Source organism: Suncus etruscus, chromosome 8 (assembly GCF_024139225.1).
Source record: "Suncus etruscus isolate mSunEtr1 chromosome 8, mSunEtr1.pri.cur, whole genome shotgun sequence".
Lineage (NCBI taxonomy): Eukaryota > Metazoa > Chordata > Mammalia > Eulipotyphla > Soricidae > Suncus > Suncus etruscus.
The window spans coordinates 111,099,927-111,122,872 of NC_064855.1; the positions used below are offsets into that span (position 1 = coordinate 111,099,927).

Consider the following 22,946-nt stretch of genomic DNA (forward strand, 5'->3'; position numbering starts at 1 on the left):
AGTATATTTGATAGTTTAAATAGGTAAAAGGTATCCATTGAATAGTGAAGGATAAAAGTAGACTTTCAATTGTGAACATAAAGCAAGATATGTAAATGTAGATTTACAAGGATGCGTATTTGAAATCTGTATAACAAGCTTTGTTACTTCACTAAAGAAAACTTTTAGCTCAAGAGACTGTGCATGATGCAGGATTTTAAAGAATGTTCTGGAAGTGGCCCCGATCCCCACATGTCACTAACTTCAGTTGCAGGTGAATGCTCTGGCATTTACAGATAAATTGAGCAGTGGGAGTTGTGTAAGAGCCATGGTCTGTTGCCTTTTATCGTTTCCCTAGGCTTGTTTCTTTGCATTGGGACTGCCCTGAGATACCAAATAAGAAACGTTAATTTATTAACTATTTCATCCACGGTCATTTGCCCACATACCTCAATGGAAAGGCCATGTGGATTGCTTATGTACTGCAGTGACAGATTGGGATTCTTTTCAGTTTTCTCATAAAATGTCCTAGACTTTTTTTTTTTCTTAAAAATACTGGGGGGCCGGAGAGATAGCATGGATGTAAGGCGTTTGCTTTTCATGCAGAAGGTCATTGGTTCAAATCCCGGCATCCCATATAGTCCCCTGAGCCTGCCAGGAGCAATTTCTGAGTGTGGAGCCAGGAATAACCCCTGAGTGCTGTTGGGTGTGACCCAAAAACCCAAAAAAAAAATTTATTGGGGGCGTGGGAAAGCTGGAGAAATAACTCAATATGATGAGCCTATCCTTTGCATGAGGATATTGGGCTCAATTCTCAGCACCTCATAGTCCCCCAAACTCCACATGGAGTGACCCCTATGCACTGTCAGATGTGGCCCCAAAACAAAACACCAAATATAACTAACTAAAAATTTTAAAGTGAGGACTGGAATGATAGTACAGTGGGTAAGGTGCTTGCTTTACATGCAGCTGGCCTAGAGTTGATCCCAGCATCACATATGGTTCCCTGAGCACTGCCAGGAGTGATTCTTTTTTTTTTCTCAATATTCAGACCTTATAGTACACAGGTGATCATAGTAAGAAGAAATTTGAATTCAAATAATCAACAAAAAGTCCTTACAATTATGTTCCATATTATTGAATATATTGTAAATATGTAAATGTAGTATATATGAAAGAGCTAATGACAAATCTAATAAATGGCATCACAGAATACAGTTTTCAACTATTTTGATTAATTTTTTTCTTAAAATAATTTGTATTTGAAACCAGATTTCAAACTCATAATTTATCTTCTAATTCCTTTCTAGTGAAAAATAAAAAATAGTCCTCACCTGGGGTGGGAAATTACATCTGTAATGTGAAATATAAAATACAGTCATATTCTCCACTCCTTTCAAAGGGTGATATAGATGGGTTTGTAGATTCTTAATAAGCCAACAGATGGATATGGTTAGTGAAACATGGTTAAAACTGAGGAGAAGATGCAGTTAATGACAAGCAGAGAAATGTACAATTCTCTAGGAGTGATTGAGTGCAGAGACAAAAGTAAGCCCTGAGCATCATCAAGTTTGACACCTCCAAATTTTTAAGTGGTTGCTAGGAGGTGATAGTTCAGGGCTCTGTCTCCAGACATAATGATCCCAGGGGTGATTTGGTACCCAAAGGAGACAGGAGAGAAGCCCAATCACTGTTTGGTTCAAAAACTGTTTGGTCCCATTGGCTGAGTGTCATTGGGAGTGACCCCTAGAGTCTCTGAGCACTCCTTCAGAGATCCCCAGCAAAGAAATTAAAACTTACTAAAGTGAATCATCAGGAGTGCTTTACTTTTTTCTGGCTCCTTTGGAAATCTTTGGGAAATTGACATTATAAATTCTATCTTTCCTAGGTAGTCTGTCTTTGGACAGGTAAATATTATATAATGAAATATGATTAAAATATTAACTGATGGGGCTGGAGAGATAACACAACAGTAGAGCATTTGCCTTGAAAGCAGCTGATCCAAGATGGACAGTGGTTCAAATCTCGCCATCCAATATGGTCCTCCATGCTTTCCAGGAGTGATTTCTGAGCTCAGAGCCAGGAGTAACCCCTGAGTGCTGCTGAATGTGACCCAAACCCACCCCCCATAAAAAAGAAAAAGAAAAAAAAAGATATTAACTGATACATGTTGACCCAGCCTAAGAGCTAGCAGAATATTAGAGGTATTATTTTATTCCTATGAAAGTTTTAGGAAGTAGGTCTTGTTCAAATGTCCTTTTTGTTTTGATTTGATAGTTATACTCAGCTGTGTTCAGGGCTTACTCTTGGCTTTGCATTCAGGTATCATCACTCCTGGCAGGATCAGGGGACCATAAGGGGGCTGGGGATTGAACCCAGGCCAGAGCTTCAAATTAAGAGCCTTTATGCACTGTACTATCTCTCCTGCCTCATAATTTCTTTCTTTCAAAACTGATGAAAAAGGTCAAAAATTGTGTGTAAGAAACTTAGACTAAACAAGTAAGTGGATTGAACTGTGATTCAAACTAGAAATGCTTGCTTTGAAGTGTATGGTGTGTGATGGTTTATTTCATGACGTTTGTGCTAGTATGTCATATCTATATTGGGGGGGCAAAGAAGCAGTGTTTGGGGGACCAGGAATCATTCCTGGTGATACTCAGCCAACCCAATCTAGTCCAAGAATGCATTGCTGCTCTGGCCTTAGGATGCAGGAGAACACCAAAACCACAGCCAATGGTGCTGAAGGTGGGAGACGTGATGCTCGAGATTGAACCAGAGTTGGCTGTTAAGCCCCCTACCATTTCCCCAGATCCTATATTTTTTTATCAAGGAAACTTGTTGCAGCTTAAAATAGCTTTATTTTAAACATTCCAGAAAAAAAATGCAGCAAACTCATTAATAAAACAGGGACTGGAGCAGTGGTGCAAGCAGTAGGGTGTTTGCCTTGCATGCTAATCTAGTACGGACCTTGGTTAGATCCCCCAGCATCCCATATGGTCCCCCAAGCCAGGAGCGAATTCTTAGCGCATAGCTAGGAGTAACCCTTGAGCGTCACCGGGTGTGGCCCCAAAACCACAACAACAAAAAACTCTTTAATAAAATAACCCACAAGAAATCAGGTTACATAGGACACAAAGATGATTTAAACCCCCAATACAGCTTTCTGGGGTGTCACACCTGGCAACACTCACGGCATACTCCTAGCTCTGTGCTCAGGGATCATTTCTGGTGGTACTTGGGAGATTTTATGGAGTGCTAAGAATCAAATTAAGGTTGTTGCTGACCAAGCAAGTTCCCTGCTTACTGTGCTATCTCTTCAGCCCCTGGTACAGCTTTTACTCCTTTGCCTGCATTGGCAAAGTGTATATTATTATCATTTCCCCCCCTAATTCATGATAATGATGTGGGCCAGATTCCATGACCTCCACAGTATGATAAAACTGGAGACTTTGAGCAGGCAGATCTCAAGTAGGAAATACCACTGTTCCTTTAAAGACCTGATTTAAAAGGCAATGTCTCAATTTCAAGGTTTGGCATTATAAATATTTAGCAATACTTGGTTTCTTGTGGTTTATTTTATTAAAGAAATTGCTGCATTTTTTCTGAGATGTATGTTTTCTTTCTGACATTTATGATGTCTTTGACAGGGACTAGAAAGATAGTCTTGCACCAGGTGGACCCAGTTCAATCCCTAGATGCTCCCCCACCCCTAACACTATGAGGAATTATTTCTAAGTGCAGAGCCCAAGTAACTCTTGAGCATAGCCAAGTATGGAGAGAGAGAGAGAGAGAGAGAGAGAGAGAGAGAGAGAGAGAGAGAGAGAGAGAGAGAGAGACAGAGACAGAGACAGAGACAGAGACAGAGGCAGAGGCAGAGACAGAGAGAGCTGTCTTGGACATTATCTTTAAAAATTACATTTATGGGCCAAAGAGATAATATAATGGGTAAAGCATTTGCCAACCTGAGGTCAACTCCTGGCATACCATATGCTCCCCTAAGTACCCCCAGGAGTGATTCCTGAATGCAGAGCCAGGAGTAACCCCTGAGCAACCCATGGTGTAGCACCCCAACGGAACAAACAAATAAAAGTCATGTTCCTCTTCGTGTAGACTTTTTTAATTCCTCATTTTCATCACTCTGGATCATCTGAATCTGATCGTCTTTATAATTCTCAGACGGGTAATTCCTTGATCTAATTGGATTTTGAGTCTTGGATGACGTGGAAGGGTGGAGACCCTTTAAGCAGGACAGCGTTAGGCACATAGATGTTATGAGATAAGCTCTCTAAGAACCTCACATATTATCTAATACACCCTTTTACAAAGTCTATTTTCCCCACCTAGCTTGGGTGGAAAGGGCCCATTATTGATAAAAAGCACAATTGTGTTAGCAGTACTGTTTCCTAGTACTTCTATCTGTCATGCTTTTAATCTATAAAGAAAATAGCAAATTGAAGGTGTTGATATTAATAAATGCATTTTTGATAAAGGCATCACTGGGGGCATTGCTGGAGGACCCCAGCACTGCTGGGATGTCCTGGGTACCCCCAGCATCTCAGGGCTCAAGCAGCATAGATCCTAAGGGATGATTGGCCAAGTATTAATTGTGAGGTATCCACACCCCCTGAATACAGGAGAACCCCTTATATAAAAAGAACCCCCAAATTCATTGTTTATAGGGTTTTGAGCCATACCCAGTGTGCTCAGGGGTTACTCCTGGCTTTGCTCTCAGAAATCACTCCTGGCAGGCTCAGGGACAATATGAGATGCTAGGGATCGAATCCAGGCCTGTCATGGGTTGGCCACATAAAAGGCAAATGCCCTACTGCTGTGCTATCATTGCGACCTTGCCCCCAAACTCATTTCTATAAAAGCCCACAATATGGACCAGGTCACTTGCTCTGGTTTTCCTTCGGTGGTATCTCTAGCAGAAGAGTGGGTCAGGGAAATGAAGAAGGTCAGTAAAGCTTAAGAAATTAGTTACATGGTTAGCCGGAATCAGTAGGCCTTCAGATCTGGGTATGGAAAACCAGATTTGAGTGTTGTTTAGGGGATGTGGCCTGCCTTGGCTTAGGTTGCTGGAATGGCTCTGTCTCTAGTTTTTCTAGGAACATGGAGAAGATTGCACAAGGAAATCAGAGGTAAATTAAAGCCCACTCCAGGAGAGATGAGTTTGCAGGGTACCTTCAAAGGGAAGATCTGTTTTTATTTTTCAGTATCTTTTTTAATGAAGCAAAATAGTTTTTATTGAATGAAATTTAATTAGAATCACTTCTCAGCCTTTTTTTTTTTTTTTGATATGTTGCAACAACAGGTCAAACTGTGATTTTCAGGAAAAGCTTTAGTTATTTGGTCTTTTTTTTCCTATGATTTTTTAATATATATTTTATTTAAACAACTTGATTACAAACATGATTGTGCTTAGGTTTCAGCAATGTAAAGAACACCACCCATCACCAATGCAACATTCCCATCTCCAATGTCCCAAATCTCCCTCCTCCCAACCCTACCCCCACCTGTACTCTAGACAGGCTTTCTATTTCCCTCATACATTCTCATTGTTAGGATAGTTCACAATGTAGCTATCTCTCTAACTAAACTCATCCCTGTTTGTGGTGAGCTTCATGAGGTGGGCTGTAACTTCCAGCTCTCCTCTCTTTTGTGTCTGAAAATTATTATTGCAAGAATGTCTTTCATTTTTCTTAAAACCCATTAATGAGTGAGACCATTCTGTGTCTTTCTCTCTCTCTCCCTCCCTCTCTCTCTCTCTCTCTCTCTCTGACTTATTTCACTCAGCATAATAGATTCCATGCACATCCATATATAGGAAAATTTCATGACTTCATCTCTCCTGACAGCTGCATAATATTCCATTGTGTATATGTACCACAGTTTCTTTTTTTATTTTTTTTTTAATTATAAGAACAAAGATGCAAAGAAAGAGGACAAGGTAAAGTTACAGTGGAAGGACAATCACTCATAACATAATTCTCAGAAGAAGTACCTTTGCTGATATCTTAACTTTGAACTTTCAGCCAAAAAACATTAAGATAAATAAAACAGAATTCATGTACAATTACTTGGTCCCTCAAGTCCCCAGATTGTAACACATTATAATATTTCTTAACAGCACACAAGGCAATATAAAGCCATAAAACTTACGTAACTCCTTAAACATTAGAGGCATAGTATTTTTTACACTTCCATTGTACCACAGTTTCTTTAGCCATTCATCTGTTGAAGGGTATGTTGGCTATTTCCAGAGTCTTGCTATGGTAAATAGTGCTGCAATAAATATAGGTGTATGGAAGGGATTTTGTATTGTATTTTTGTGTCCCTAGGGTATATTCCTAGGAGTGGTATAGCTGGATCATATGGGAGCTTGATTTCCAGTTTGGGGAGGAATCTCCATATCGCTTTCCATAAAGGTTGAACTAGACGGCATTCCCACCAGCAGTGGATAAGAGTTCCTTTCTCTCCACATTCCCACCAACACTGTTTGTTCTCATTCTTTGTGATGTGTGCCAATCTCTGTGGTGTGAGGTGGTACCTCATAGTTGTTTTGATTTGCATCTCCCTGATAATTAGTAATGTGCAGCATTTTTTTCATGTGTCTTTTGGCCATTTGTATTTCTTCTTTGTCAAAGTGTCTGTCCATTTCTTCTCCCCATTTTTTGATGAGATTAGATATTTTTTTCCTTGTAAAGTTCTGTCAGTGCCTTGTATATTTTGGAGATTATCCCCTTATCTGATGGGTATTGGGTGAATAGTTTCTCCCACTCAGTGAGGGGCTCTTGTATCCTGGGCACTATTTCCTTTGAGGTGCAGAAGCTTCTCAGCTTAATATATTCTCATCTGTTAATCTCTGCTTTCACATGCTTGAAGAGTGCAGTTTCCTCCTTGAAGATGCCTGTAGTCTCAATGTCCTGAAGTGTTTTGCCTATGTGTTGTTCTATATATCTTATGGTTTTGGGTCTGATATTGAGGTCTTTAATCCATTTGGATTTTACCTTCATACATGATGTTAACTGGGGGTCTAAGTTCAATTTTTTGCAAGTGGCTATCCAGTTGTGCCAACACCACTTGTTGAAGAGGCTTTCTTTGCTCCATTTAAGACTTCTTGCTCCTTTATCAGAAATTAGGTGATTGTATGTCTGGAGAACATTCTGTGAGTATTCAAGCCTATTCCACTGATCTGAGGTCCTGTCTTTATTCCAATACCATGCTGTTTTGATAACTATCACTTTGTAGTAAAGTTTAAAGTTGGGAAAAGTAATTCCTCCCATATTTTCCCCCTATGATTGCTTTAGCTATTCTAGGGTGTTTATTGTTCCAAATGAATTTCAAAAGTGCCTGATCCACTTCTTTGAAGAATGTCATGGGTATCTTTAGAGGGCTTGCATTAAATCTGTATAATGCTTTGGGGATTATTGCATTTTGATGATGTTAAACCTGCCAATCCATGAGCAGGGTATGTGCTTCCATTTCTGCACGTCCTCTCTTATTTCTTGTAGCAGAGTTTTATAGTTTTCTTTGTATAGGTCCTTTACATTTTTAGTCAAGTTGATTCCAAGATATTTGAGTTTGTGTGGCACTATTGTGAATGGGGTTGTTTTCTTACTGTCCATTTCTTCCCTATTATTGGTGTATAGAAAGGCCATTGATTTTTGTGTGTTAATTTTGTAACCTGCCACATTGCTGTATGAGTTTATTATTTCTAGAAGCTTTTTGGTAGAGTGTTTAGGGTTTTCTAAGTAGAGTATCATGTCATCTGCAAACAGCGGGAGCTTGACTTCTTTCTTTCCTGTCTGGATTCCCTTGATACCTTTTTCTTGCCTAATCGCTATAGCAAGGACTTCCAGTGCTATGTTGAATAGGAGTGGTGAGAGAGGACAGCCTTGTCTTGTGCCAGAATTTAGAGGGAAAGCTTTTAGTTTTTCTCCATTGAGGACAATATTTGCCTCTGGCTTGTGGTAGATGGCCTTAACTATATTGAGAAATGTTCCTTCCATTCCCATCTTGCTGGCTTCTCGGCCTTTTGGCTAAGATCAAGTGTAGTACCTGTTCTTATCAGTTTAATATCTGATTCATTGACAATATATTAACATGATTTTTGGCACTAGTAATTGGAATAGGAGCTTGCTCTGTCCATTTCATGCATCGACCTGGTATTGCAGTACCTCCAGGAACGAGGAACCAAAAAAAAAAAAAAAAAGAAATTTAATTAGAAAAATCTAGTGGGGGAGAAGGAAAGAAACATGCATTTCCAGAAAGAATAAAAACTTGAAAGAGCAAGAAAGAGAATGAAGTGCATTCAGGGAGAACGCAGGCTTATAAGACCTAGTTATTTTTTAATATCTTTTTTTTTTTTTTTTTTTTGGTTTTTGGGCCACACCCGGTGACGCTCAGGGGTTACTCCTAGCTATGTGCTCAGAAGTCGCTCCTGGCTTGGGGGACCATCTGGGACGCCGGGGGATCGAACCGCGGTCCGTCTCCTAGGCTAGCGCAGGTAAGGCAGGCACCTTACCTCCAGCGCCACCGCCCGGCCCCATTTAATATCTTAATTGACTCCGATGAGATTAAGTTCCCTGTGGTCCAACAGCATGTGTTTGTCGTGTGAATTGTCCCGTACTGATTAGTTCAGGATTGAGCACTTTCCATGGTGCCAAGTAGACAGAGGATGAGAGGATGGAGACAACCAGCCCTCTCTTCCCATCTCCTTCATGCTAAAGCAAAACAGTCTGTTTTTCCCACCCTGGCAGCATAGTTCCTTGACCCCAAACAAGGACCCTTAAAAAAATGCCAAGAGGGGCCTGGAGAGATAGCACAGCGGTGTTTGCCTTTCAAGCAGCCGATCCAGGACCAAAGGTGGTTGGTTCGAATCATGGTGTCCCATATGGTCCCCCGTGCCTGCCAGGAGCTATTTCTGAGCAGACAGCCAGGAGTAACCCCTGAGCACCGCCAGGTGTGGCCCAAAAACCAAAAAAAAAAAAAAAAAAAAAGTGCCAAGAGGGGGTTGGAGCAATAGTACAGTAGGGAGGGCATTTGCCCTGCATGTGCTCGATCAGAGTTCGATCCCCAGCACCCCATATGGTCCCTCAACCACTCCAGGAATAAACCCTGGGCACCCCCAGGTATACCAAAACCTCGTTGGCCACATCCAAGCTAAGTGTTTGATGTCTGGCACTCCATATGGTCCCCATGAACACACCAGAACTGATCCCTAAGCAATAAGAGCCAATAATAAATCCTGAATGCAGCTGGTAGTGAAAGAAAGAAAGAAAGAAAGAAAGAAAGAAAGAAAGAAAGAAAGAAAGAAAGAAAGAAAGAAAGAAAGAAAGAAAGAAAGAAAGAAAGAAAGAAAGAAAGAAAGAAAGAAAGAAATAAAGAAAGAAAGAAAGAAAGAAAGGAAAGGAAGGAAGGAAAGAAAGAAAGAAAGAAAGAAAGAAAGAAAGAAAGAAAGAAAGAAAGAAAGAAAGAAAGAAAGAAAGAAAGAAAGAAAGAAAGAAAGAGAGAGAAATAAAAAGAGAGAGAGAGAAAGAAAGAAAGAGAGAGAGAAAGAGAGAGAGAAAGAAAGAAAGAGAAAGAAAGAAAGAAAGAAAGAAAGAAAGAAAGAAAGAAAGAAAGAAAGAAAGAAAGAAAGAAAGAAAGAAAGAAAGAAAGAAAGAAAGAAAGAAAGAAAGAAACAAATCAAACCAAACTAAATCAAAAAGATCCAGACAAGGCAGCAACTTATCCATGCTCTAATTTGACTCTGTTGAGCATTTTCCATCTTTCTAGCCCTTACCTGAGTTCTCCAAAGCACAGGACCATAGGACTCTGAAGCTGGTTTTGTGGTGGTTGTTGGTTTGTCACTGTTGGTCTTCAGAATTCTTGACTCAAGCCACTGAATGAGAACTTGTAGCTGTGCCAGGCATGTCTTGGAAGACCCACCTTGCTTGTCTTTGTCAAAAACACAGAACCCAGGTCAGAGATAGGATTTCCCTTAGAATAGATGTCAGGCATGTAGGAAGTCCCCAGCATCACGAAATCACACAAAGCACTTAAGTCACCTTCTCTGAACTCCATAGCTGCCCAATGCTTGGAACTCAATAGGAGCTTTGTGGGCCAGAGAAGATGGATGATGCTCTTGAGTAACAATTATGGCAGGAATGAGTGAGACACAGGCACCTGTCATGCTCAGGCCCTGCTTTCTTAGAGCCTCTTTTTCCCACTGCTGATGGGCAGCAGTCATGATTAGACACTTTGCCATCTTGAAAGCATTTCAACTGACCTTACTTGTGTGTCTCTACTCCCCACTCCTTTCCATCCATTTGTTTTGTTTTCCTGCCCACATTCAAGTTATTATTAGGTCTTTAGGACACCTGCAAAGCCTGGAAAATAATTTCTCAACTCTTCCCTTTGGGCTCTTGCAAACCTCAACTTCCTTCTCTTTATTAAAACAGAAATCGACCCAACCCAAAAGGAAAAAAACCCTCTGTTCCTGCAAGGGTAGGCTAACCAGCACCCCTGGGCATGATTCTCCCTCCCAAGAGTGTTGACATTCAATTACTTTATTTCCACCATTGCTGTGTTATCCAAACCACTAATTTCCTGAATGTCTTGCTTTGTTTTCTTAAACTGCTCCAAGGAAGAATAGACCGACATAAAAAAAAAACCATGCTGGGTCAGAACATTGGACAAGTTGTCCTCTTTGAAGGGAACAGGACACAGTGATCTTAGGTTTATTCTCGCTCCTCACCAGTGTAGGGCGTTGACACTGGTGATGGGATGGGTCTTGTCCCATCTGCCCAAGCTTCACGATGTTTCTTTGCCCAGTCTTGTGTTTGGGTTTGCTCTTCTTCCTGATTTCTGGTTGTTGAGTTTTTTAACCCACTGAAGAATTTCGTCTTCATTTCTGCCATGAATTTACTGTCTTTAGGATTTAGGATTTAAGTTTAATTTGGGTAACGTTTTTTACCATTGGGGTATGGCCCCAAAAAACAAAAAACAAAAAAGCAAGCATTGGTGTAATGCAAAATTCTCTTTTTCTCTCTCGTTCTTTCTTCTCTTCTCTTCTTTTACATCCTACTTTTCCTCCTCCTCTTCTCTTCTTCATCTTTCTCCTCTTCTTTCTCCTTTTCCTTCCTCCTCCTCTTCCCCATCTTCTTTTCCTCTTCCTTCTTTCCTCTCCTCCTTGTCTTCCTTTCTTCTCCTTTACTTCCTTATTTTATCTTCTTCCTCCTTTGTTTATTCTTCCTCCTCCTCCTCATTTTATCATTCCCCTTTCCCTTCCTTTTTATATTTTTTGCCATGCTGGGAATGGAACCCAAGACCTCACATATTGAATGCACTGCATGCATTTGTTCTTCATTCCCAGCCCTTGTAATTGGCCTTATTCAGTGACAATAGACAATATAAAAATAAAAAACACTTCTTTATGTTACATAAGCCATGTAACCAACATTCCCCCTGCCATGGCCTTCCACTTCGGTCTGTCTTTTTGTTTAAAAATAACTTCATTAAATGAGGGTATGTATACAAATTTACTCTGTTCATAAGGCCATTTGGATGAATGAATGTCAATGATCAGTTCACAGATGCTTGGATAAAGATTCTGCTCAATCCTCAGGGTTAGTAACAAACAGATGCTAACAGTTATGAAGAAGATGTTACTTTGTCAGTGTAAAATAGCCCACCTCAAGACCTCACAATAGTTCTGATGGTTTTGTTCTGTTAACATGATTTTCAAATCTACCATATTTTCCGGCATATAAGACAACTTTTGAAACAAAAAAAAGTCAACTGAAAATCGGGGTCGTCTTATACGCTGAGTATATCCCGAAAAAATTTTCAATATGCCACTAAATGAAAATTGTCTAAATATTGCCACAAAACGAATTTTCCAACTCGATCCTGCATCATTCACTGCCAGGCTGCTCGAACCGCCTCTCTAACTCAGCCAATCCAAGCAGGCTTTTGATGCATGCAAATTAGACAATGTTCTGGACCTGAATCTACACTGTAAAAAGCCTGCTCAGTTTGGCCAGAGTCAGAGAGGACGTCAATTACAATATAATCTTTGGACCTTTGCTTGTTGTGATTGGCTCACCGTAGAAGATACACTTGCAGCACAGGAACATTTTGTCTTATATAGCAAATATAGGCCTAAACCTATGTTTTAATTGTAAAATTAGGGGATCGTCTTATACACCCGGTTGTCTTATACACCGGCAAATACGGCACTTGGAAACCATGTTAACAACTGCATGTGTGTTTCCTGAAGTCAGGATTGCTGCCAACATGTCATACCTCTCTCTCTCTCTCTCTCTCTCTCCTCTCTCTCTCTCTCTCTCTCTCACACACACACACACACACACACACACACATACACACACACACAAACATATACTCTTTTCTTCCCTCTACTACTGGCAGAGCCCCACTTCTCCTGCAGGACATGCATGCATCTTCTCCCAGAATCCTTTAGGTTTGGAAGGCTCACTCTTGCTTTTTTCTACACTAGACAACATCTGAGAGCAAAGGCTGTAACTTGCTAGTTCTAGGATCTCTTATAGCTGGGCCAGGCTTTGTGAATTTGCAGCAAGGAGAGTCCATTGCAATGGTGGTCACTATCTCACTGTAGTTCTTTCTCTCTCCCAAGATGCTTGCTGAAATTGGCTATAAGGCAGGGCCAGCTCTTTTATCCTGTGTAAGAGCAAGAGCCCTGGAGACAGGGTTCCCAGAAGAAAGCTTAACAGTCAGGCTGGCCACTTTACACAGTGGTATCACTCATTATAGAGAAGTTACTTTTCTGTGGCCTGGGTTCATCATCTGTAGAATGGGGGTGCTAGGCAGACTCAACAATACTGAAAACATGAGATTTAAGCTGGAACCCCAGAATTTTGGAATGTACCTGTCAAAGTTGCAGGTGTGTATGAGGGGTTGATGGAGTGTGGAAGCACTGATGGAAGGTATTGAACCGATGGAGGGAGTTGACACTAGTGATGGGATTGGTCTTGAAATATATGCCTATAACTCAACTATGAATAACTTTATAGTCACAATTTTAATTTAAATTAAAAAATTTTAATGGGGTACAATTGGCCTTGCTTTGATCCTCAGCACTCCATATAGTTCCTCCGAGCATACCAGGAGTGATTCTTGAGTAGAGAAAAAGAAATAAGTTCTAAGCACCACTAGATATGGCCCCCAAACTACAAAATCCCACAAAAAAATAAAGCAGAAACCCAGGAAATCCCTGTTATTCATTTATCCATACTTGTGCAAACCAATGCTGTCAATGTTGCTGAAACAAGATTTGTTTTTGAATAGAATGACGCATTTTGAAAAGAATTAGAGAGCGTGATGTGTTCTCCTATCCCCAACTCTCTATGTTCTCCTTTTCCTGTCTTTTTGTGGTTGTGGTTGTAATGTCTGGGAGTTGAATGCTTGATCTGATGCCAGGAGTCACAGTGACCTGGCTGTGGTTAGTTCTGGGCAATGCAGCGGTCAGTACCAGATATGGAACTTGTATTCTCACACATGCCAGGCAGGTGCTCTACAACTGAGCCATATCCCCAGCCCCCACATGGTGGGCCTTTTCAATAATAATTTACTCTGGTTAATATTACATTAACTGTGAATAGTCTTGCAAATTTTCCATGAATAACTGGCAAAAATTAGAACTTCTGTGAAGCATTAGAAACACATCTAGAAAGAAAGGGCTTCAGAGAGGCTAAAGAGTCATGGTACAGAGACCAGAGAAATAGTGGGGAGGGGGGTTAAAAAGCTTCCTTGAGGTGCAGCTGCCCTGGGTTTAATCCCTGACATTGCATTTGGCCCTCTGAGCACCATCAGGAGTGAGTCCTGAGTACAAAGTCAGAATAGCCCCAAGGATTGGCCACAAAAGAGACAAGTATATATATGGGGCTGAGCAGATGGGTTTAGGGACTGGAGTGCATAGTTTGCATGTAGGTTTGTGGGTTCTATCCCTGAACACTGTCAGGAGCAATAACTCATGATCCAAGCCAGAAGTAGCCCTGAGATCTTGACAGGTGTGGCCCCCAAACAATAACAAAGAATTGGCAAGACTTATGTTAGACTCTGCTCAGCCATAGAACATGGTTGATGATAGCAAGTGTTACTGGTGACTCCTGGAGACAGAGTCTAGAATTGATAACTGCTCTGTGGTAAGGCAGATAAAGTGGAGGAAGAAGATAGAAAGTGGGGGGGGTGATAAAAGAGAAGTGAAGAGAGAGATGTAGAGAGAGATAGAGAGAGAAAGAAAGAGAAGAGAGAGCCTACACAGCCTTACTCTGGGATTTCCTCAATTGTAAAAACTCTGAGAATTTGCCATTGGCCAGCAGACACATAGTCCTGACTTGTCATCTTGTACTTTAGCCACCCTTTAGAGGCCAATGCCACTTTCTTTCTTGCAGAAAGTGTGTGACATCTTTCAGGTAGGGTGAGAGAGTAATGGGTCAAATAAAGGAGAACATATTGGGACAATGAAGAGTTTTGTGGGAGCACAAATAACCTCCTCCTCATACTTGGGAACCCAGAAGAAAGTGGGAAAGTATATGCATGTGTTTTAGTAGATAAGCCTGTAGACTCTGGAAGTATATAAAATCCATTCATGCAGCTGTGTAACCCTTGAGTTATATAAATCAATGTGTTGAGGGTAAATTATTTTCAAGAGTAATCTCTTTGAGGAGGGCGGGGGAGGGTCACATCCAGAAAATGCTCAGGAGTTACTCCTGGCAGGCTCAGGGGACCATATGCGATGCTGGGGATCAAGCCTGGTTGACCACGAGCAAGGCAAATGCCCCTCAAGCATAATCTTTAAAAGTCCAGCTCAGCTCTGGAACTCCCTGATAACATGCTGGCATTCATGATAGCAGGGCTTCTTTCTAACCTTTCAGCTCTTTCTATTACACATGTAGGTGTTTTATGGTAGCCTGACTTGGAGTTTGACCTGTTACCACTCTTGATCAAAATGAGGCAGAAGGTACCACTATACAATAGCTACCCATTTATGTGGATCCTGCCTTACTTCATACCCCAATCCTGGGGGACTGGGGAATGTAGATCTGGAAGCAACACTTACACAGGGAACAATTCACACAGGTTAGGGAGATAAACAGGTTTAGGAACTTCCATGACAAGCTCTCTGCAAGCAGGCAAAAGGTATTGGCAAGAAGACAGGTAGCTGTGGGGCCAAAACCAGAAGTCATCTCTCTGGCCCAAGGTTTCTGTTGGGAAGAGTAGGACCACCCACCTGGATAGATAACAGGTAGGGGTGAGGGGCCAATCCAGAGGCTTTTCATACCCAAATGGGACAAGCACATGCCAAGAAGAAATATCCTAATTAAAATAAATGTAAAATCACCCCACATGCCTTATCTCCAACCCCAGGTGAACGAATCTGAAATCATCCAAACCAGGCTGAGGGTGAAACATGTATAGTCTGACAATGCACCTTGTATGGAGAGCCAGCTGCCTGCCAGACTGCCGTTTTTATTGAGTACTGGGTATTTTATTGAGTATTGAGCAGTAGTAGGACAGATAGCTCAGGCTATCCTGAACCTGTCCCACTCGGGTTTACAAGGAAAGACAATCTCTGTTTTGGGGTAAATCCAAGTTGAAAACAAACATAACAAAAAAACATACAACGGGATGATCTTTTGTTTTGGGTAAAATAAGGTGTAACCTAACAAGTAAGAACAGGTTACTTCAACATTTGGTCACCTTGCATCTTTGAGGATCTTTTTTAAAAAGTGATTCTTATTGACATTGTGATATGAACAACACAATTGTTCATAAAATAGTTGTCTCAGACATATAATGTCTCAACACCAATTCTACCACGTGTATCTCCTTCCCTCCACCTATATTCCTAAATTCCCTCCCACCCAACAGCTTGCTCCGTCGGTAGGTATATAACTTTATTTCCTATTACTGTATTCAAGAAAACTTAAAGGAGGACTGGAGCGATAAGAATGGGACACTTGCCTTGCACATAGCTGACCTGGGTTCAATTGCTGGCACTGAGCACTGAGCACTGAGAGGCATAATTCCTGAGTGCAGTGCCAGGAGTGACTCCTGCACATTGCTGTGTGTGGCAAAACAACCACCACCACCAACAACAAAAAAAACACCACATCCCAACAAACAAAAATATAAATAAAACCCAAAAATACAAGAAAAAAAAAACAAACTTAAAGGAATCACAATAGAATTATCATAAAATAAAGCCAAAAAGCCAATTTATCATGATTGATTACTCTGTTTTTTTTTTTGTTTGTTTGTTTTGGGGCCACACCCGATGACATTCAGGGGTTCCTTTTGGCTATGAGCTAAGAAATTGCTCCTGTCTTGGGGGACCATATGGGACACCAGGGGATCGAACGGTGGTCTGTTCTAGGTTAGCGAGCACAAGGCATACGCCCTAACACTTGCATCACCGCTCTGAACCCCTGATTGCTGTATGTCTTTAACCTTCCATAATCTGGTAGAGGTCAAGCATATGCATCATTAGTGAGTGTCGCACTCTGTCACATGTTGGGAACTTTCTCTTGTCTGTGAAGGAGCTCTTTTAAAGCACTTCTTGAAAAACAGGTTTTAAGGCCGTGAATTCCCTAAGCTGTTACCTGTCCATGAAACTCTGTATTGTTCCTTCAAATATAAATGATGATCAGGCTGGATAGAGTATTCTAGGTGAGGGGTTTGTTTCATTGAGTTTTTGTATTAGATACTTCCATATCCTTCTAGTTCATCGAGCCTCATTTAATACATCTGCTATACATTTTATGAACTTTCTATTGTATGTAAATTTTTTTTTTGACCTTGCTGTTCTCTGTCGACCTTTGGATTTTCTTATTTTGAGTATGTGCCTTGGAATTTTCCTAATTGGTTCTATTTTCACTGGGACACTTTGGGTTCTTGGATCTTGGTGACTGTAATCTTTCAACTCTGGGAAATTATTATCAATATTTGGAGGGGGGGGACTATATCTGGTGCTGCTCAGGGCTTACTCCTGGCTGTGCTCAGGGATCACTCCTGGAGGTCTCAGAGGACCATCTGGGATACCACAGATTGAACCTAATTCAATCATGTGCAAAGCAAATACCCTACCCACTATATTATCTCTCTGGCCCAGATAGTTAAAGATGATTTATTTAACCTGTTTCTTCATCATATTGCCTTCTTGTTCTTCACAGACTCTGAAGACTCTATTTTGGTCCTCTTATTTTGTTCCACAGCTCATTGGTATTAATGTTCATTTCTTTTCAGACTATTTTCCACAGTCTACTGTTTTCCTCTTTCTTATTTTGGAGAGGCTAAACAACTCAGATGTTATTTTGATTTTCAGAGTTATTTATATTGAGTTCTTTTATGTCACCTAGCATGTTCTTCTTTGTTTTTTTTTTATCATTTCTGATTGCAGTCATTTTTTTTATTTCAACTTTTATATTTTCTTGTTCTTTAGTGACTACTTGCTTGTGCTTTTATTGGTACTCTGATCTTTATCATGGTGTCCTTGTCAATAAAGTTATTGTCTGAGAATTAACTGAGCTATTTAATGTTATTTATGTCTCCAGTGATGTTAACTTGGTGTTTTTCCCATTGGTTTCCTAGTGCTCTTGCTGGGGTGGGGTGAATCTTTGTAGTTGACCCCATTGGAAGATGCTGAGATATTAGATTGAATGTCACTATTTCTTCTCTGCCCATCCTTGAATGATGTCTGGAAGCATAACCATGTGTAGTATGTGATTTGTTGAGTAGTTCTATTGAACTTGTGATGTAGGCCCTCAATGTGGTGTAAGTGGGGTGTGGAAGCTTCTGGGACCTATCTGTAGGGAAGCGTCTGCCTCTCTTTCCAGAGCAGGCCCATTGCAGTCAGCTGGAGGCTAGCCTAACCTGGGATGTAAGAGCTGCAAGTAGAAGAGCCCATCTTTAAGGATATTAAAAGAAGAATTAAAAAAAATTAGTTAAGTACATTTTGCTTAGCTTAAGGAAGAACTGCTAAGGCCAGAAGGATAGAGTGTTTCTCTTGTATTCAAGCCAGCCAGGAGTGATTCATAAGTGCAGAGCCAGGGGTAACCCCTGAGTATCACAGGGTGTAGGCATCATCCACCTAAAAAAAATAAAAAGGAAAGAAAAAGCTGGAACTGCTTTTATTTTTCTTTATTTCCCAAGTCCCATGGACCTGATTTTAATTATTACACTCACCTCACTTGGGGCTGGGTGAAAAGAAAGCCTGGAGGGATTTCTGGAAAAAATTCCATACCCCAAGGCTCTGAAGCCACTGAAAATGTAATGAACCAGAGAGGGGAGGGGGGAAGAGAGAGAGAGAGAGAGAGAGAGAGAGAGAGAGAGAGAGAGAGAGAGAGAGAGAGAGAGAGAGAGAGAGAGAGAGAGAAAAACACATATTTTTGGAAAAAAAACACATTAAAAATATATTGCATTGATTCTATTGAATCAATAAGAATCAAGCCTTTTGTTTAGCTAAGATGAGCACACACAAAACAAATAAAAAGATACCATTTAAAAAAAAGCTTGAGAATGAGGGAGCTGGGGATAGAAATCAGTCCTGAAAACACTTGTTTTGCATGAATGCAAGATTAAATAGCCTTCATGAATGTCCTGAGTTCAATTCCCCCAGAACAGTAAAAAACAGAGAAAAGAAAACAAAATACTAAGGTTAAAGGATGCACTTCTGTTTGGGCCCTAGCATTTGGCCATGGGAGATTAGGATTGAGAATTCCCACTATTAATATTTGGGTGGGGGGGAGGATGGAAGTGGTGGATCCTATGAAGTGCTCACAGAACTTGGAGGCCACGCCTGGAGATACAGAGCAAACCAGGCCTGTAGTTCAGGCCTGAGGATGTGTCACTATTCAAGTACTACAGTGCTGGTCACCTCCAGGGCCACTCAATGACTCCATGACAGCCACTCAATGACAGCCATGGTCAATGACTCCAGGGCTACATTCTGCAAGGTTCACTAGGGTGATGGAACCCGTGTCTGGTGCATGCATGCATGGGTTTTAAGGCCTGGTTTTACTGTTCACTTAGCTGAGCTAGGGATCCAATCATTAAATTCTCCCTCATTTGCAAAATGGAACTAGTAAGACCTCTCCCTTCGGATCATATTAATGATTGAATAGGGGCTTTGTGAAAATAGATTTTGGCACACATGGAATTCCCATAGAATGAGCTGACATTGATAGTAATGGGTGTGGTATGAAAGACACCGGAACCACACTTCGATGGATGTGGGCAAATAGGAGATATTGACTTTGGAAAACATGCTCTCCTGTTTCTATGAATCTTTGTTGTACTTTATTTGCTCAGTGTCTCACTATGCATACTGGACTCAAGACTTTGAGAACAGAATCATATCTCACTTGTACTGTGATAGACATGATTCAATGCTTGGCGTATTGCTTTTGTGTTGATGAACAGGATGGACTTTACTGCTTTCTAGAAATGGCAGATCACAGAGGTTTGCCTGCAAGAAAGATATTTTGCCCCATTTTATTTTATTTTCTTCTCTTTCCTTCAAACAGAACCACACAACTTGAACCATCTGTTCCGCCTCACAAATGGAGGGGGAAGTAATGGAGCATACCAAGACCAAACAGTCATATGAACATTAAGTAGAAATAAAAAAAAAAAGATCAAACTTAAACATCAAATCCAAAGCCAATGACAACAGAATCAATACCCAATTTACAACATACTAGACACAGAGAGGACCACTTATAGTAGCAGCCTTGGGGATAAAAGAAGGGGATATGGGATGCATGCTGGGAACAGGGGTGGAGGGAGGATAACATTGGTGGTGGGAATGCCCCTGATTCAATATCACTATGTACCTAAAATATTACAGTAAAAGATTTGTAATTCACGTTGATTAAAATAAAAATATACAGAAAAAATAAACAAAGAGAAAAAAAAAAGAAATAACAGAAGAAAACAAGAAATGTTACTTGCTGTATTCCCTAGGCTTTACTGCACTGGGTATGGGGTTGAGTTGTAGCCGGAGCAAGACAAAACGCCACTTGGTGTGGTTCTTGCTCTGACTCCCTCAACATAAAACATAAGCAAGAACCAAGAGCCCCTTTCAAGCATGTGGATGGATCCTGAAGACATGTTAACACCTTAGATATACTGATCTCTTAAAAAGCTATCAACAACAAAGTACCAAAGGGCATATTTAGAAGGCCAGAGTTATAGTACAGTAGGTAGAGCATTTGCCTTGCCTCTGGTTGGCCCAGGTCTAATTTCCAGATTCCCATATGGTCCCCTGAGCACCACCAAAATTGATTCCTTAGTGCATATCCAGGAGTAAACCCTGCATATCTCTGGATGTGGCCCAAACTAAACAAAACAAGACAATCCAAAAGCTTATTTGGAAGCACAATAGATAAGAGAGGGTAGATTGGAAAGGGTACCAACAACCACCACCTCTGGTCTTTCCTAGGCTTCCGCTGATATGCCAGCCTCTCTTTCAGCTGCACAAAGACATCTGCCCCTGGAAAATCAAGAAATGTTAATTTCTATAGTTGAATACACGAGCTCGCAAGTTGTCTCCTGGCACCCAACCGCATCTTGTTATTTCATTTTGGGAACATACCCAGTGATACCCAGGGCTTACTCATAACTCAGGGATCATTCCTGGTGATGCTCAAGGAACTATATATTAAATCCTGGGAACAAACTAGGTTATCCACATGCTGATAAGCCTCAGATCCCCTGCATGATCTGTCCAGCTCCCAGCCTTATTTCTTAGGGGGCTCTGGAGCAGTGGCCTGGGAGCCAGAGGGTCTACCTTCAGTGATATCCAGCCAAATGTTAGGGTCTGACAGTGAGGTGCTGCATACTAAGACCACTAAGGTCACTCAGAGGTGCTCGGGGGCTTTCAGAGCCACACATGTGGTATTCAGAGACCTCTAGGACTATATACTCTGAGTCTTCAGAAGGGACCACACAGTGCCAGAACAGAACCCAACACAGGTACTCTCATTTCTGTGTTTTCTCCTAGCCTCACTCAGCTTCATTCAAACAGGCATGCTGCATATTTATATCTGCGATGAATATATATTTGATGTTTTTGAGAAGAAATTTTTGGTGATTATTTCTGTTTTAAGATTTATATTTATTTGTTTGTTTTGGGGTTGGGGCCATACCCTGCTGTACTCCTGCTCTGTGATTACTCCTAGGGTGATTGAGGACCATATATGGTGCCAGGGATTGAACCAGAGTTTACCATGATCAAGTGCCTTAGTCTCCTATACCAGCCCAATTCTCTTTTTACTTATTTATTTATTTATTTATTTATTTATTTTGCAGCATTGGGGAATGAACCCAGGGCTGCTCATACTTCTAAAACAAATGTTCTACTTATGAGGTACATCTCCCAGTTATATATTTAATTTCTTTTATAGAAAATTTTCTTTCCCACCCTTCCCATCTTCTATTAGTCATTTACTAAATTCACATTCATTTACCCAAAAGAATTGAAGTCACATAGACAACTTTGGGTTTGTCTGATCAACTGACAGTCTGCCCTGAATCCTCCACAAACAATGTTGAGGCTGGGTAGGTGAGATTCTGTACTCATCCTGGTGCCCTGAGAAATACCTGGCACTGAGCATGTCTGTGGTCTTTCTAGACAATAATGGGAGGTCGAGGACTTGAAACAACACACCATGTAGAGGCCACTTTTTGGTGGGAAAGCAGGAAACTGTGTTAGCCAAACAGACATGCCCTATAGCTGCTATGTGATGAGATGCTAGAGTTTTATTCTTGCTGTTACCAGACATGAAAAAAAATCTACAGGCAGAGTCACAGTCTCCTGATTGCTATCAAAGCAGCTGGACTGTCAAGGGTATTATTCATGGCAGACATGAGATCTGGGTTTGATCCATGCACCACAGAGAAAACAAACAGGAAAAAAGAGCTGGAGAGATAGTACAGTGGAAGGCATTTGTCTGTGTCAATCTCTGGTATCACATAGGGTCCCCCAAACCCAGACAGGAGTAATCTTGAATACAAAGCCAGCAGTAAGCCTAAGCACCACTGGATATAGCCCCTAAACCAACAATGATAAACCAGGAAGAAATGTTTATAAGAATAAATGTATTAGAATAAATAGTTTCAGGAGAGAAGATTGAACTCTAGGGGTGAGTAGAGGGTTGTAAAGATAGTACAGCTTGTACGGTGCTTGCCTTGTAAAACTAAAAAGATACACTTTTGAACCAATTTGGACATCTATTATTATTGCACTTACTCCCCAATCTTGCCTTTCTATCAATAATGCCAGTCAGGGCCACAGAGATAATACAGCATAAGGGTCAATCCCTGGAATTCTTGTGGTCTCCTGACTACTGCCAGGAGTGATCCCTGAGCACAGAGATCCTGAGTACAGGAGTAAGCACTGAGCACTGCTCACTACAGCACAAAGTGCTTACCCTCTTCCTAAAATTAAGTAATATGAGTCACTCTCTGACAGATCATGCATGCTGATAGGTGCGGAGTGAGTCTGCTGTTCAGGTCTTTCAACAAAAGAAAAAAGAAAAAGTGTCTAAGAGAGGATGAACCAAGTCCCCAAAGTTAAGTTGGAGTTTAAGGACTGGAGAGTTCTCTAGAGTAGTTATAGACATCTGCTATGAATGATATGGAGTTCTTCTAGGAGTGGGATAGAGTTTTGTTATGTGTGGAATTGGTTTCTACTAGGAGTGGTATGGGATTCTTCTACTGGATAGTATGGTCCTATTATGGAGTGAGTTGTAATAGAGTTCTACTATGGAATGGTATACAGTTCTACTTGGGATTATATTGGGGTTCTACTACAGGAGAGCATGGAGTTCTACTCTGGAATGGTATGAGATTCTATTTTGGAGTACTGTGGGGCTCTACTTTGGAATAGTATGGAGATCTATTATAGAGTATTCTGAAGTTCTGCTCTGATTGTAGTA

General features: G+C 40.9%; 1 protein-coding gene and 1 pseudogene across 2 annotated transcripts in view; both read left to right on the forward strand.

Annotated features, from left to right (window-relative positions):
* Nucleotides 1-22,946, forward strand: part of CLDN10 (claudin 10) — a 179,186-nt gene that overhangs the window by 149,627 nt on the left and 6,613 nt on the right. The gene's annotated exons all lie outside the window — the stretch shown is intronic.
* On the forward strand, nucleotides 8,002-8,181 carry LOC126016809 (uncharacterized; annotated as a pseudogene).